The sequence below is a fragment of the Pteronotus mesoamericanus genome, unplaced genomic scaffold, assembly GCF_021234165.1.
Source record: "Pteronotus mesoamericanus isolate MK-2021 breed Mesoamerican mustached bat unplaced genomic scaffold, CSHL_Meso_final contig_20, whole genome shotgun sequence".
In the NCBI taxonomy this organism is placed as follows: domain Eukaryota; kingdom Metazoa; phylum Chordata; class Mammalia; order Chiroptera; family Mormoopidae; genus Pteronotus; species Pteronotus mesoamericanus.
The window spans coordinates 86,992,918-87,010,577 of NW_026555085.1; the positions used below are offsets into that span (position 1 = coordinate 86,992,918).

The 17,660-nt window shown below is 35.2% G+C and overlaps 1 non-coding gene across 1 annotated transcript; it reads left to right on the forward strand.

The window, feature by feature from the left end:
• The first annotated feature begins 279 nt into the window (after window positions 1-279).
• LOC129067964 (U6 spliceosomal RNA) lies at window positions 280-386 on the forward strand. Its single transcript, XR_008528792.1, has one exon. It is a non-coding gene; the product is annotated as a U6 spliceosomal RNA (small nuclear RNA).
• Window positions 387-17,660: the final 17,274 nt, after the last annotated feature.

The following is a 17,660-nucleotide window of genomic DNA, read 5'->3' on the forward strand; positions in this document are numbered from 1 at the left end:
ACCTCTCACTGTGATTTTAGCTTATTTCCTCTTTATTCGATTCTTTATGAAGATGAAGAATTATTTGTTAATAACTTTACCATAGTCCTTTATATCTTTGAATATAAATGTTAGCCATCAAAATTTAAACACATTTTAAAAAGTTTCTTATATAATTATTATACAAAATTATGAAAAAATATAGTTTCATATAACTAATCTGAGACTTTTTCCTGTAGATAACCTCTTTCAGTTCATTTCACCCTTTGCACTTTCTATTTCTTTAAGAATTCAACAATAGTGCTCGCTTCGGCAGCACATACACTAAAATTGGAACGATACAGAGAAGATTAGCATGGCCCCTGCGCAAGGATGACACGCGAATTCGTGAAGTGTTCCATATTTTTAAAAAAGAAAAAAAGAATTCAACAATAATGTATATATTGTTTTACACAGAAGCCTACAAATTAGAACAATTATTAAAATAAAAGTTTCACTTATATATTTAAAATGTATATTATGGTTGAGACAATGCAATCTGCCTTTTGTTAGGATTAATCAGATTGTGCCAACAAGTACCTCTCTAGTTGGGCTGGTTTCTAGCTTTTGATTTACATCCTGGCTTACGTTGCTGGCAGCGATTGGACCAGCCTAACTCAGTGAGCCTTTCCACTCTCATGTCCTTAGTGTCATGTCTTCAAATACAAGGTGGGTTTCCTGCTTCCACTTGCTGCTTTCCGGTATTGTTCCTGAAATCTCAGGGCTTCAATTCTGACCAGGCCTTCTTCTTGTAGATGTAAAACACATTGAAATTTTCCGTTCTGTTCACTAACTTTGAAACTTTCTGGAGCTATTACTATTGTTTTAGGAATTTTTTTAACAGAAAAATTTGCTAGAAGAAAGCAAAAATTGCAAATAATAACAAATAATTATTGCAAAAGTTTCAGTGTGTTTTTTTTCAAGTTTTTTTCTAGTACATTGTTTACCTGGAAATGACAATTTTGTTGTAGACTTCTTTAATATATCAACATATTTATTTTTCCGTATTACTAAAATATTTTAGAAAACAATTTTTAATAACAATATAGCATTGTATTACTAAAATATTCCTTTACTGATTAAATCTTTAGTTGCTTCTAATATTTTCTTATGTGGAAACAGGATCAATGTATGAAACTCTTTCATCTTCCTTAATATCAACAAATTCCTTTCAGTAAACATTGCTCCATTTTTTATTCCACACAAGATATAGTAGAGTCTAGCTTATCATACCCCACCAGCACTTATTGATAATATATTTTAAATGTTTTTATTTCCAAAAAATATATTATTTTTCTGTGTATTTCTTTAATTATTAACCAGAATGAATAATTTTTCAAATATTAATTGGTCATTTGTGTTTTTTAAAATTTTGGATCCATATCTGTAAAATTTTTCCTATTTATGCTTTTATGTTTTCATTATTTGTTGAGTATATATATCTATATCAAATATATATACACTAAGTGTGTATATATATACACACGCACAAAGTATATATACACAAGGTGTATACACAAAGTGTGTATATATATATACACACACATACATACATATACATATGCAGTTTTTAATTGCTATTTTTTATTTTGACAAACTGAAGGACTAATTTTTTATTCAGTGCCATTCATCATTTTTTCCTTTGTGAATGCTCTGGCTGGTTTCATATTTAAAAAGTCCTTTCTTTACTCCACTGGAACACTTTTTATTCTTGTCACTGTTGATCACTGGCTTGATGCGTCACAAGACCAAGGATTTGGTTTACTTACTTGTGCATCCCCAATATGCATTGACAAGCAGAGTGCTTGGACAAATAGTATTGTCTAATTACCATTGTTTCTGGTAAAAATCCAGAAACAATGCCATTGTACTTTCCTCCAGTTTTTCAAAAATGATTGGGATTTTATTTAAGAATAAAATAGGGTTATTGAAAAGCTATGGTAAACAGAGAGAAAGTAATGGATGGAAGTATGTCAAAATTTTGTTGCATGGGCAACAAAATTAAATTACATTGTAGAAAACTCAGAGCAAATGTACTTTGAATATAGTCACCCCTTGGTATTGGACATGTGTTTTGTTCGAGGCCCCCCAAAGATACCAGAATCCTCAGATGCTCAAGTACTTTATATGAAATGGTATAGTATTTGCATATGACATACATAGATCTTTATGTATACTCAAAGTGCTTAGAGGAACACAGGGTACATCTGGAGTAATCTGTAAATATTGGTTCTGTGAATAACTTTTTAAAAAATTCATCAGAAATGCAGATACACAGACTTTCAAGCTGATTGAGTCATGGAGAAACCAAACTAGTTAAAACCTGTGAATTAAGTATCCCTGGATTACTTAAAATACCTAATAAACATAAACGCTATGTAAATTATTGTTATCCTGTATTGTTTAGGGACTAATGACAAGACACGAAGGTCTGTACATATTTAGTAGAGCCACAGTCATCATAGGCCCAACTACTTTGTACATGACAGCAAAAACTTAACTTTTTTTGTGGAACATTTTTGATCCACTGTTGGTTGAGTTCATGGATGGGGAGCCTACAGATACGAGGGTCAACTGTAGATAATCTTTATACTTCTCTCAATTTTAATGTAATTAATTGAAATAATTTTTAAACTGGAACGCATCTGTAATACATAGAATTTTCTTAGGGTAACATGGTGTGACAGCCAGAATTCTGAGGTGACCCCCAAGGCCCCTCCCTTTCCTCCCTTCCTCTTGTCAGCTGTCCATGTACAGTGTAATCCCCCTCTCTTCAGGGTGGGAGAAATCTATAAATATCAGAGCTGTCATTTTCATGATTATGTTACATTATACGGCCAACGTGTAGGACTCCTAATCATTTTAAAAGTGGGCTTAAAACTCTCCTGAAATCAGATACTCCAGTTCCTCTTGTCCCTGAAGAAACAAGCCATCATGAGTTCTATGTCAGCAAGAAAATGAATTCTGCCAACAATCAGGTCAGCTCAGAAGAGGATCCAGAGCCTCAGATGGGAATGCTGCCCTGAACAGCACCTAAACTGCAGTCTTGTGAGATCCTGAGCAGAGGACCCAATTAAACCATACTCAGACTCCTGATTCCTGGAAACTGTGAGATAAGTTGCTAAGTTTGTGATAAGATTTTTACACAGCAGGAGGAAATGAATACACTAGGAAATATCTATCAAATGCATTAGAAATTTTATAAACACTTTTATCTAAGAAATTGACTTTTAATATAACCTAAAGAACTAGTTATGATTTCTACTTAGCTGTGAAGATGTGCACATGTTTATTAAAGTGAAAAACTATAAATTTCTTAAATATTCAAAAGAAGTACAGAAGTTAAATACTGGGCTTTAGAGATAGAAGTGGTGAATTGATGCATTTACTTATTTCCTCTTCTTCCCCAGATACTTCTAGGCATAAGAAATGAACTCTAACAATGGAAACATAAAATGTATGTTATTGGAATATAATTACAACTCAATTTTGGAAATAGAAAAACAGTCAAAGTATGTTAACTTAATCAAGAGGGGCAAAAAGCTCCATGTACTTACTAGGTTCTGAAAGAACTGGGCCTACTCAGTAGCTGATCTGGATGCTGGAAGTCAAGGGAACAGTACCTTCAAAAGTTCAATCAGAGATATCATCCATATGGAATTTTATATTCTATATATATATGTATATAAAATTATGCAAAATAAACAGCCAAGACATCTAATGATTCAATGCACTTTTTCTTACTGGGGAATGTGGTATGGCAAAATGAAGGGGTTAACTAAGAACAAGTAAATTGTAATATCTAGGAAAGAGGGGAGTGAGGAGAAATGAAGAACTGGGGAAAAACGAGTAAGAGGAAGACTTTTTTTTTTACCTATATACCTTTTATCATCATTGTGAATTTTTACCATATATAAGTACCACCTATTCAAACAACCTGACTTTTTCACAATGCCCATGTGTTACCTATTCAAAATAATGTAATAAATGTTGTAATATTGCTCATCCCATCTGGCCCTCTCAAGTCCACTTTTTCTACTCAATCTTTGCTTTTGTCTATAGAACTCATTACATCCCAATTTATTATAGAATTTGGTTATCTATTATATTCTTATTTATTCCTTACACTCCCTCTGCTAAAGTATAAATTCCCTAAGAATAGAGATTTCTGACTGTTTTGCTCTATACTCAAAGTGCCTAGAGGAACAAAGGGTACACCTGGAGTAATCTGTAAATATTGGTTCTGTGAATGACTTTTTAAAAAATTCATCAGAAGTGCAGATACACAGACTTTCAAGCTGATTGAGTCATGGAGAAACCAAACTACTTAAAACCTGTGAACATTTTTTTCAGGAATACATGGTTTATCCCTATGGTGACTTTAGATAGCCATCTTAGAAAATACAAAACACTATTTGTAATACTTGTATTATATACTCACCTATAGTGATAATAGCTCCCAGAGGAAGAGTTTTGTGTAAGGATGGGATGGGAAAGAAGAAGTCTGTGCTTCTATTAGGTGTCATGTTTAAAGAGGAAGTGTCTGAATTCTTTAGAAAAAGAAAAGGGGACTTCTTCTCAGAGAGAAGTGGTAACTGAGCAAAAAGTCTTCATCTGACACTTAAAGCAGGCATGAAAGTCACCTATCATAAGAAGCTAAATCAATGAACAGACAAAAATAATATGAAACAAATGAATACACATGAAGCAAATTAATAAGCATGAAGCAAATTAATCAGCATGAAATGAATTAATAAACACATGGTACAATTTCATATTAAAAGGATGTAATGAGAAACTTTATAATAATATGGAATATGTTCCTTAAAGACTATAACTAAAAAGCATATAACAAAATAGAATTATTTGTCATTCAAATTTTTTAATTCAAGTTTTATAAATAGATGCCATGTATAGAAAAATAAGGAATTGTCTACCCACCTAAAATATTATAACAGTAGTTATATGCAATGACATACTTTTAATTTTCTTCATATTATATTATTTTAAATGAGAAAAAGATTGTAAAAATGAACGTGTTTTTTCCTACAACATGTGATAGATGTTCATATTTTTAAAAATTGATTAGATTATCTATTTTAGTAACCACCTTTCAGTTTTTGTCTTATATTTTTTAATATATCAATACAAAACATATTTTAAAAAGCAAGTTTTTAATGGAATGGTTCTATAATGGCATGGTGCTTAAGATATACCAATGAATTATTTTATTCAAAGGAATTTTAGTCTGGATGAGGAAACAAGACACGTGTGAATAACAACTGAAAATACTAGATATTAGCTGTACGAGACAGTGAAATAGCGTAGCTACATTCACTTTATAGGAGGGAAAGCACTGTTGCTTAGAGAAGTACAGTCACCTTGCTGAATGGGTACGGATTAGTTACAGGGAAAAAAAACTTTTCAAGCAGAAAGACTGCTGTGAGCAAAGGAACAGACTAAGAAAATTAGAAGACACTTTCACTCTTAGATCACAGACTTGGATGACAATGGTAGAATAGTTTTCCATTTTTGAAATAATTTTGCAGACATAGACAGATAGAGGTAAATATTAATATATGGAGGCAGGCTGAAGGGATAGAGTATGTAGACCCTGGAGGCAGACAGGTTTCCAGTCCTAGCTTTGCCACCACATGATGTGACCCAGAGAGGCAATAGTGCCTCGAGTAAGTGTTAAAGGAGAGAGTGTGAGGAAATTGCCTAACACTTACCTGGCACACAGTAGTTGCTGAATAGAGAAGCTGGTGTCCTTCTTCTGCTCCACCCCCACCATGCCATACTCACATCCGTGTGGAGAAACAGGAAGAATGACTAGCCTCATTTTGTAGGTAAGAAAACGGAGTCTCAAAGATATTAACATATTTGCAGCCAGTAAAACTAACAAGTAGTAGACTTAGATCACCTGACCTTTAGTTCCGTGACAATAACTTTCCATGACAAGAACTGTATATACAGAAAGGGAATCGTGATGTGTCATTTTTTTGCAGTTGAGTCAGTTGTTTGTCCTCACTAGGCTTCATAAAATGATATTTCATTTGATGGATTCACCACAATCCAGTCTGCTCTTCAGTTTTGTAGGCCCATAAACATGATTTTCCAAGCACATGGAGTGCATCAACCTTTCAGAAATAAACTCACATTAATTCATTACACAACAGAAATTTCTTCAGAAGAAAAGTCTTCCTTAAATACCTCAGTAACCCTAGTGTTTAGCATGGGATCTGGAAGAAAACAGTGTCAATACATTTCATTTGTTCTTAAGACCATGATGCCAATTTATTATACAAATATGAATGTCAAATGCCTTGGATACTATACTCTCTGAAGAAAAAAAATGAAATAAGACTCAGATCAGCACTTTCTGATCATGCCATTGAGAGCAGGAACATTGAGCCTTCAGATGTTCATTGGTTTTAGGCCTGAGACATTCATCCCCACAAGAGAGGTGCCTGGAATTTCTCTCAGTACATGACTCCACACACCTTCTTATTCTTACGATGATTTTACATGACTCTGATCCCATCCATTTTGCATTGGTTTTCTAGTTACTTTAAGATACCACCTTGCTTCCAATATCTGTTGGGTTATTTTGCTATCTGCCCTCTGTCTGATGAAGTGGTTTCAATATTTTTAACTCTGCAAACTAACAGTGGATGGCACTCACTAGCATCCTGGCTATAAAGCCTCCCCTTCTCCCACACTCAGGGAAGGATATCAGAGTGCAGCTGTGCCAGACTGACATTTCAGGATAACCTTGACTTCTCTCTAACTTGCAAACAAAAGTAAATCATTTGCAAACTTTGAACTATTAATAGTAATTTAATGCAAGAGAGCTCAAAACAGATTGTGACACACCATTGGATCTTGAACTCTGTGTCTAGTAGAGAAAATAAGTGGTTGTTTTGATATCCTGAATTTCTAATATTTAAGAGGATAGTAACACCTATATTACATGCAAGGTTTTAATTTGATTTATCTGACATAGAAAGCAAATTTTTTTGTCATAAGGAAGACTTCTTTCCTTAAACTTTTTTATTAAATCTTTTTGTTGTTATTCTATTACAGTTCCAATTTTTCCCCCTTTGCCCTCCTCTGCCTATGCTTGCATCAACTCATTACCAGTGTGATATTTCCCCTATTTCTAAAAAAAGAAGAGAAGAAAATAATATATAACTATACTAAAAGATCATCGTTAGTCTAAGTTACCTTTAAGAAGAGAAGAAAGAAATGAAAGAAAAAAGAAAACAAACAAACTATATTCCTAGGCTCTTCAGGCTTTCAGAAGACTAAATATAAACCCACAGTTCTCCTTTTTTTCCATTAAGTAAGGAACTTCTAATTCCAGCAGACGTTTGAGCTATGATGATTTAACTTTCAGTAGCACTTGTGTTTTCTTATCCTCTCCTTGTATTTGTGGGTCAAAAGAGAAGTCATCAGGGACTTATATTTCCTGTCTCATCTTTTCTTTCCTTTTCTCTTAGAACTTCACGGGAAGTCAACTTTATAAAACACTGAAGAGAGTCGTGTGCACAAACTTCTGAAAAGTCCTCCATAATTCTTACTTATCTATTTCCAACTAGACTTTTCTCCCAGGGCATGGACCAGAATGAATCTTAGTGTGGAGGCAAAAGCACACCCAATGCAATATTTTATAATCTCCCTCTTAATTGAGTAAGGGCTATATTGTATGAATTTTATCTATTTATAACTATTGTTTTGAAGACTGTCTGTTCTTCTCTCCATTCCCTACCCCACTGATAATTCTTTGGAGGAAAAAATATAAGGGAATTTATGTACTAAACATTGTCACTGTAGGTATTTGCATCTATAGCCTCCATAGTTTTATTTTTCTTTCTGAAATGTAAAATTTTTCATTTTTATCTTATTTTTATTCTATTTTTTATTTAATTTATTGAGGTAACATTGCTTAATAAAATCATATAGGTTTCAAGTATACAACTCTATAACACATCATTTGCATATTGCACTGTGTGCTCATCACCCAAAATCAAGTCTCTTTCTGCCACAGTTTATCTCTTGTGTGCCCTCTTCTACCTCCCCTCATCCTCCTTTTCCCTCTGGCTCTCACCATAATGGTGTCTGTATCTTTTCTTTGCTTGATCCCTTCAACTTTTTCACTGAGCCCCATAGCCTCCTTCTCCTCTGACAGCTGTCAGTTTTCAGTATCTGAACCTGTTCCTATTTTGTTTGTTAGTTTATTTTATTCATTAGATTAGACATACAAGTGAAATCATATGGTGTTTGTCCTTCTCTGACTGGCTTATTTTACTTAGCGTAGTATTCTCCACATCCATTCATGCTGTCACGTAAGGTAAGATTTTGTTCTTTTCAATGGCTGACTGGTATTCCATTGTACAAATGCACCAAATCTTTTTTATCTATTCATTTATGATGGGTACCTGGGCTGCTTCCCAGTCTTGCCTATTATTGTAAATAGCACTGCTGTGAACAGAGAGGTGTATATGTTCTTTTGAATTAGTGTTTTGGGTTTCTTCAGATATAGTTCCAGAAGTAGAGTTGCTGGGTCATAAGGGAGTCCCATTTTTAATTTTTTGAGGTTATTCCGTACTGTTTTCCACAGTGGCTACACCAATTTGCATTCCTACCAACAGTGCATGAAGGTTTCCTTTTCTCCACATCCTCACCAACATTTGTCATTTGTGAATTTATTGATGATAACCATTCTGACAGGTGTGAGGTAATATCTCATTGTGGTTTTACTGTGCATCTCTCTGATTGAGCATCTTTTCACACATCTATTCTGTATGTCCTCTTTGGAGAAGTGTCTATTCACATCCTTTACCCATTTTTTTAAATCCTCATCCAAGGACATTCTCATTGATTTGAGAGAGACGGAAAGAAAGAGGGGGGAATTACAGAGAGAGGGAGAGAGACATTCATTGGTTGCCCCCACTCCTGTCCTGACTGAGGCAGGAACCCACATACAATCCAAGTATGTGTCCTGACTGGGAACCAAACCTGCAAATTTTTGGTGTGCAGGACAATGCTCCAACCAACTGAACCGCCTGCTCAGGGACCTTTGCCCATTTTTTAATTGTATTGTTTGCTTTTTGGTGTTGAGTTGTTTGAGTTTTTGATGAATTTTGGAAATTAACCCCCTATCAGATGTATCACTGGCAAATACGTTTTCCCATCAGTGGGTTGTTCTTTCATCTTGTTGATGGTTTACTTTGCTGTGCAAAAGCTTTTTAGTTTGATGTAGTTTCATTTGTTTAATGTTTCCCTTGCCAGAGGAGATATATCAGAAAAAAATATTGCTATGAGAGATGTCTAAGATCTTACTGCCTATGCCTTCTCCTAGGATTTTTATGGTTTCACGACTTACATTTATGTCTTTAATCCATTTTGAGTTTATTCTTATGTATCATGTAATGAAGTGGTCTAGTTTTATTTTTTGCATGTATCCATCCAATTTAAAATTTTTCATTTTGAATGAAGAATCATTTTCAGCAAGGAATTCAGACATTCAAATGTCTTCCTCTCAAGCATTCAGTGTAAGGCTGCTTCCTATTAAGGGTTGCAGTTCGGGGCCTTGGCCTTTTTTCCTCTTCAAGGTTGATTCCTCTATTTCATTGTCTGGGTGGATGTGCTGAGGGGTGGCATTTCCTTATGGCTCTTCCTAACAGATAATGAAATAAAAATATAACTTTATAAGATTTTCTGAGACAAACACTGAAAAATAAGAGTGAATATTCTATTATGTAAGACCAAGACGATGTTTCTATCTGTTAGAGTGAAAAAGGAAATAATAGATATTGGAGAGGCTGAGGATTTTAATGACAGTTTTGCATTAATTATATTTCTTATCATCTTTTTTAATAAATAAGTGACTCCTGAGAGAAAAAGGACAGAAAATTAAGGAACTGATCTGAGAACAACAGAAAGGCATGTGAAGATCCAAGATGCAGGGGAAGACCTACGTCTCCAGGTACCTAGAGCCAATGCTTTTCCATATTCAAAGCTTATCACGGTGCTCAGCAAACAAAATGGGGAAAGGGCGAATTTACTCCCTAAGAAACAGAAAGGAAAGGGAGAGAGCTGAGAGTACAGCTTTAAGGCAGTTGTAGTTTCAGATGACATTTTTCCTCCTCTATTTCTAAAGACATTAGGAACATGCATCTTAAAGTTCCAAGCAACCACAGACATTGTTTAAGTGAACCAGTTCTGCACTTTTCCCAAGGGTTTCCCTGACAGGGACCTCCCCGTGACCCTGAGTTAGCCTCAGGGTAGTTCTAATTAACTTGGACAGATTGTAGGCAGCATCTAAGGAGACCAAATTTAAAATGACACTATCCCTAACCTACCCGCAACTTTACAGGAAAGGTGAGGACTTTGAGGCCAGCCAGTTTTATCAATGGTGTTCATCTTAGTCAACCTCATGCATTAACAAAAATGAAATACTTCTGCCTACCAATCCTGGTTTATTCAGTTCTCATTATCCTGTCACAGGCCTGCTTCTGGTTAACTCTCCATGCGATTGCTCCTAAACTTTTTTCTCCTCTGCCATCATAAATTTCCATTTTTAATTAATAAATTAATCTTATACTTCAATTCTTTTTTGGGGAGGGTTCTTTTTTTATTCTATTAAAATTGTCCCAATTTCTTTCTTTTTCCGTTCTGCCCCCTTCCGCCGGGCACACTCCCACAGTCAATCCCCACACGGTTGTCCATGTCCTTCAGTCAGGCACACATGTTCTTTGACTAGTCCTTCCCCTTCCTTCCACCATTCCCGCTCTCTCTCCTCCCCTCCTGCACCTATCAGTCTGTTCCATCTTTCCATGTCTCTGGTTCTATTTTTTAAATTAGTTTCTTTTGTTCATTAGATTACAGTTATAAGTAAGGTCATATGGTATTTGTCTTTTGCCAACAGACTTATCTCACTTAGCATTATAGTCTCCAGTTCTATCCATGCTGTTGCAAAAAGTAGGAGCTCCTTTTTTCTTTCTGTTGTGTAGTATTCCATTGTGTAAATGTACCACAGTTTTTTAATCCACTTATCTGCTGATGGACACTTGGGCTGTTTCCAGCAGTTAGCTATTGTAAACAGTGCTGCTAAGAACATAGGGGTGCATAAGTTCTTTTGAGTTGGTGTTTCAGGATTCTTAGGGTATACTCCGAGCAGTGGAGTCACTAGGTCATGAGGCAGTTCCATTTTTAATTTTTTGAGGAAACTTCATACTGTTTTCCACAGTGGCTGCACCAGTCTGCATTTCCACCAACAAAGCACTAGGGTTCACTTTTCTCCACATCCTTGCCAATACTTACTGTGTGTTGGTCTGTTTATGATGGTCATTCTGGAAGGTGTGAAGTGATATCTCATTATGGTTTTAATTTGCATCTCTCTGATGGCTACTGATGGTGAATACTTCTTCATAGGCCTATGGACCTTCAGTATGTCCTCCTTGGAGAAGTGTTGATTCACTTTTTTAATTGGGTTGCTTGTCTTTCTGGTGTTGAGTTGTGATAGTTCTTTATATATTTTGGATATTAAATCCTTGTTTGATTTATCTTTGGCAAATGTGTTGTCCCATACAGTCAGTTCCCTTTTCATTTTGATGATGGTTTCTTTGGCCGTGCAGAAGCTTTTTAATTTGATGTAGTCCCATTTGCTTATTTTTCCTTTATTTCCCTTGCCCTAAGATATATATTGGCAAAAATATAGCTAAGTGGGATATCTGAAATTTTCCTGCTATGTTTTCCACTAGGACTTTTGTGATATCATGACTTATTTTTAAGTCCTTTATCCATTTTGTGTTTATTCTGCTGTGTGGTGTAAGCTGGCAGTCTAGTTTCATGTTTTTGCATGTACTAGTCCAGTTCTCCCAACACTATTTTTTGAAGGGACTGTCTTTACTCCATTGTATGTTCAAGACCCCTTGGTCAAATATTAATTGACCATAGAGACATGGGTTTATTTCTGAGCTCTCTATTCTGTTCTATTGATTTATGTGTCTGTTCTTCTGTCAGTACCAGCCTGTCTTGGTTACAGTGGCCTTGTAGTATAGTTTAATATCAGGTATTGTGATCCCTCCAACTTAGTTCTTCTTTCTCAAGATTGCTGAGGCTATGTGGGTTTTGTTGGTTCCATATAAATTTTTGGAATATTTGTTCTAGATATGTGAAATGTGCTATTGGTATTTTAATAGGAATTGTGTTGAATCTATAGATTGCTTTGGGTGGTATGCATATTTTAATGATGTTAATTCTTCCAATCCTTGAACATGGCATGTGTTTCCATTTGTTTGTGTCTTCCACAATTCCTTTACTCAGTGTTCTATAGTTTTTCAAGTACAGGTTTTTGCATCCTTCATTAAATTTATTCCTAGGTATTTTATTCTTCATTTTGCTAGAGCAAATGGGATTTTTTTTTTCGGTTTCTCTTTCTGATACTTCATTGTTGGTGTACAAGAATCATACCTCAGTTCTTAATGTGGTACCCTATTCTGAATTTTTCTTATCAAAATCTAGCTCTCCTTCAAGTCCACCCTTCCATTACAGCTATTTTGAGGGAAAACTGCTCCTTTTCCCATACATCATGACTTGGTGTCTGCAGGTGCCACAGTGTAGCACTCTTGAATCCCAGAGGACTCAGACTCAACATATTTATGACATCAGTGAAGCTGACCCAGTCATACGTAATACAATAGGAAGTTATGGAGGGTGTGACATATTGGAAAGTATAGGTCTCAGGTAAACATGGCAGTTGTCTTGGTACTAAAGAATGTTCTGGGCTATAAGCAAACTTGTTGCTAAAACTTCTAATTTTTAAAAAGAAGCCAGAAATTCAGGCTTTATTGGTGATATTTTTGTGTTTTAAAAATTGACAACACATTTAAAATGTATAAACGCTATGGAGTAAGTGAAATTTATCTATAAGCTAGACATACCCTTTGGAGAGCAAAACCAAAAGCTTTATTCTACCATTTCTTATCAATTCTTAATCTTTTCTTCTTTTTAGCTACAGGCAAAATTCTTCCTCTTTTGAGGCTATATTATGTGGCTTTATTAACCTCATTGACTTTAATCTTGACCTGTGAAATCACCACCTAACTTTGCCTGCAGATTTCTACACCATAGAATTAACCTTTAAATTCTGTATGCTGTTCCCTTCCATGTATAGCTGGGATTAGAAATTATTTTCTGTTAAAGACCTACTAGTAAATATTTTTGACTTTGCGGGCCATATGGTATGTCACAACAACTCAACCATACCACTGTAGCATAAAAATGCTTTTGATAATATACAAATTGAGTATAGAAATGTTCCAATAAAAATATATTTACAAAAACAGGTGGTAGGCTGGATTGGGCCAGTGGGTCTTATATAATTTGCTGACCCTTAAACTCAAAAATGAAGAAAAATTTCCTTAGCATGGACTGTGAGGCCTTGCATGATTTTTCAGTTTGCTTGTCCAGCTTAGCTCCTATTCCCCTCTCTGTGAGTTAACTAACCATAATATTAGGTCACAATGATCATTTACATGCCACTTTCTATAGCCCAGCTATACTTTTAAACATTTTACCTATGTTAAATCTTATAAATTTACTACAAAAAAAGTGAGATATAGGCACTTTCATTTTATAGATGAGTGAATTGAGGCATAAAGAGATTAATTGATTTGCCAGCATTACTTGGACAATAAGTAGAAAAAGTAGGATTTGAACCCAGACAGTCTGGTGTCCATGGTCACACTGTTAAACACTATATTATCTAGCCTCTTTGAGGTCCTTCCAAAATCCTTATAATGCTGGAAACTGTACCATGCTGTTTTGTGCATTGTTTCCTTTAGCTGATATTCCCCTTTCTACTCATGCTTGGAAGAACTAGATCAAATATTTCTTCTTTTGGTAAGTCTCCCATTATTGCACAGCCCCACACTGCTAGGGTTTCGATGATTCCTTATTAGGCTTATTAACTATTTTATGGATACACTGATTACTGTACTTAAAAAAAATCAGTAATTGTCTGCTTTTGAAATGAAGCTTCAGATCAGGGTTTATGCATCTTTACATGGCTCTGGAAACAACAGGGGCTCAGTGGCTGAGTTAAATTCAAAGATTATTTTTTACTAAAATTTTCTCTATTTACGATTTATCCATTAGTTCTTTTTTTGGTGGAAGGGATGGGTAGTGTCTTGATCTGGTTTGCCTCAGAAACAGATTTTGAGACATAGATTCATGAGAAACTAGTTTATTTAGAAAGGGAAGAAAACAGTGGTAGAAGAGTTTGGAATAAGATGAGGAAAAGCAGCAAATGAAGTACATATTATCAAGACATCTACCACTGTGGTCCACCAGAGCTTACTCCTACTGGAAAAATCCAGAAAGTTAGTGCAGAATATATACCTCAGAGTTATTCTACCCAAGAGATAAGGTTGCTGGGATATTTATGCACCAATTCCTTTCATTAATTTGTTAAAGGCTGCTCTCAGGGGAAGTTCATATTTAAACATACCCAGAACGCTACAGAGGCTTTGCTGGCTTACAAAAGCCCTCAGGCAAAGAAATGCAGGTGCTGGAAGTTGCGGGTCCAGCCAGTGTGTAGTGGAGTGTGAGGGCTGGCATCTATGGGCAGGGCGCGCACAGGATCTGATCCAGGGTCCCGCCGCACTTCTGAAACTGATTGTTAGGTGTGTAGGCAATTTCTTCCCTTTTCTACTTTTGCTAAAACAAGACTTTAAAAATTGCTTATAGAGGTGGTAGATCTCACTATTGTTATAATAATTCTTGTTTGGGGATGTGTGCAAGAAGTATAGCGCACTTCCGGGTTTTCAGATTGGGTGACCTCTAGGATACTCTGGCGAGTATCTTGTCTGCTTGTTCTCTGGATTGTCTTTAATCCCAGAATTTTGATCAGTAACAATGAATACATTTTTTTTTGACACAAAGTCCTAATATATTGCTGTTTCTCACACAGTTTTATATTCAATTGTCATTTATAACAGATACTATTATGGTTTGTGCACTCAGGCTTTCAGCCTCAAAATTTGGCCCCTGTTTCTTCCATTGATGGACTCAATGAATCCTTATAAAGTCATCCCACTATATTAACATGTTTAAAGTGTTTGATGTTTTATATTGGGCTTCCATGTATGTTTATCACATTTAATTTTCAAAACAACCCCTCCTCATTTATAACTGACACTTCCAGAAATCAAAGTAAAAGGTTTCTTTTTTAACGTTTTTAGGTTTTATCTGCCTTCAAAGCTGTAGTTTTCTTTACATTATCTTATCTCAATGTATTATTCTATATGGTAGTCTCAAAGGTGCTTTAGAATACTAAATGGAAGAAAATGATAATGGCAATATGTCGAACTTCATTCTGTTAGGAAGTAAAAATATAGCATTCAGGATATTGTAAACTCAATAAAAGGACCATCAGTACATGTATCCTTTTAAAAGATTGCTAAGCATCATGGCAATTATCTCAATATATCACTAAATCTTAATTATTAGACTTCCTAGAAGCTGGATTAAGACTAAAAGTACGAATTGTAGAGCAATCATATATCTATACACTATATACAATATATATGCATGTTACACACACTTTTATAGAGTAGGGTGGTATTTTGATATTAATCAAGGTTTTTAAAAATAGTGGGCTTTTACAGGCATTCTCTTTTCTACTTAGTTCAAGCGTAGTACTGTCTCAACAGAGATAAGATCCATCTATTCAGATCTAAAGAACAAAGATGGTAAACACTTGGCTTTGAAAAATAAAGATTGGGGGAGAAAACTTGGTTTCCCAGACCAGAGTAATGAGATTTCAGAGGTTAATTAAGGGTTAGAGTTAGGATTGTCTATACAGTTGACCCTAAAACAACAAGAGTATTAGGGGCATCAAACCCTAGGCAGTTGAAAATCCATGTGTAAGTTTTAAATCCCCCAAATTTAGTTTCCTCTTGTTATCCATGAGATAATTAGTTCCAGGATCCCCCTGCAGATACCAAATTATGTGGATGCTCAAGTTCCCTACATAAAACGGCATAGAGCAATGCCTAGTCAGTCCTCTGTATCTGTGGACTCCCAACTGCGGATTGAAGACAGTACGGCTATTTATTGAAGAAAAAAATCTGCATGTAAGTGGACCTGCACATTTCTCACCCATGTTATTCAAGAGTCAACAGTAGATCAGAAGGCACCACTCCTCACATTTTCACTCAAGGGATTCTGGGCACTGAAAACAGAGTAAGTCCCTGTTTCAAAACATTCCTTGAATGAAGCTTGGGGAGACAGTAAACATTATAGACAATTATTCCACATCACACAGCACTAAACAGTAAAGCAGACTTTGCGGAGAGGCATGTCCAATCTGGAACTCTGTGTGAAGGAAGGTTACAGATGCGCTCCATCCAAAAGTGGAATAGGGTTTGTAAATAGGGCATGATGCATGGGGTGTCAAGGCTAAGAGATCAGGTTCCTTAGAAACAGATTCTAAAATAAGAATTTGCATAAATATAATTTATGGAGAAATGTTCCTCAGGGAAAATCTATGATAGAATGATAGATTAAAAGCTTGCTCCCAAAAGATGGCAATGTCAACTGTGTGAGTGAAGGCCAGTGGGCATTTAGCATGAGAACACAGAAAGTATCTGAGAGTGACCTTGATGGAACATGGATACATTTCAGTGAATATAAGACTGCTGCGGACTGACTGTATGTTGTCCATCCCCTCTCCAAATTGTTGATATGTTAATTGAGGAAGAAGGATGTAGAAGAAAGTAAGAAGTTCAATGAGAAGGGAAATACTAAATATACTTATTTTATTTATTGAAATATAACTCCCATGCTACAAAATGCTCCCAGTATAAGTGTGCCAGTCAATGAAGTTTAGTAAATTGATGAAGCTATGAAACACTTCACAATCCAGTTTTAGAAATTTTTTTTGTCCCATAGAGTTCTTCCCTACTTGTTTCCTATTCATCTGCAATCAGTAAGTAGCTTTCTGTATCTAGAGTTTCAACTAGCGTTTTGGGGGATATTTTATATAAATTGAATGATATGATTTGTAGTCTTTTGTGCCTGGATTCTTTCAATTAGCATATTTTAGACATAATTCATATTGTAGGTGTTTCAGTAATTCATTCATTTTTATTGCTGAAGAGTATTCATTGAATTGATATGCCACATTTTCTTTCTACATTCATCAGATGATGAACATTTAGATTGTTTTCAATGTTTTGCTCTTATAAATAGTACTGCTTTGAACATTTATGTACAAGTATTTACATGAACGTGTATTTTTATTTCTCTTGAGTAGATAACTAGGAATCACTGATTCTTAATGATATGTGTTACCTTTTGGAAATTAGTAAGTTGCATTTTTTTTTTTTTACCAGCAATGTGTGAGGCTTCTGGTTTCCCCATATTCTTGCCCTCACTTGTTATTGATAGTTATTAGTTAGATTAGTTAGATTAGATAGATAGTTAGATTATAGCCATTCTTATAGGAATATAGTGGTATTTCTTTGTTTTACTTTGCATTTCTGAAATGATTTCTGGTATCGGCTATCTTTACATGTGCTTAATAGGCATCTTTTTGTTATGTTGCTGTATTTAGTTTGTTAGCATTTTCT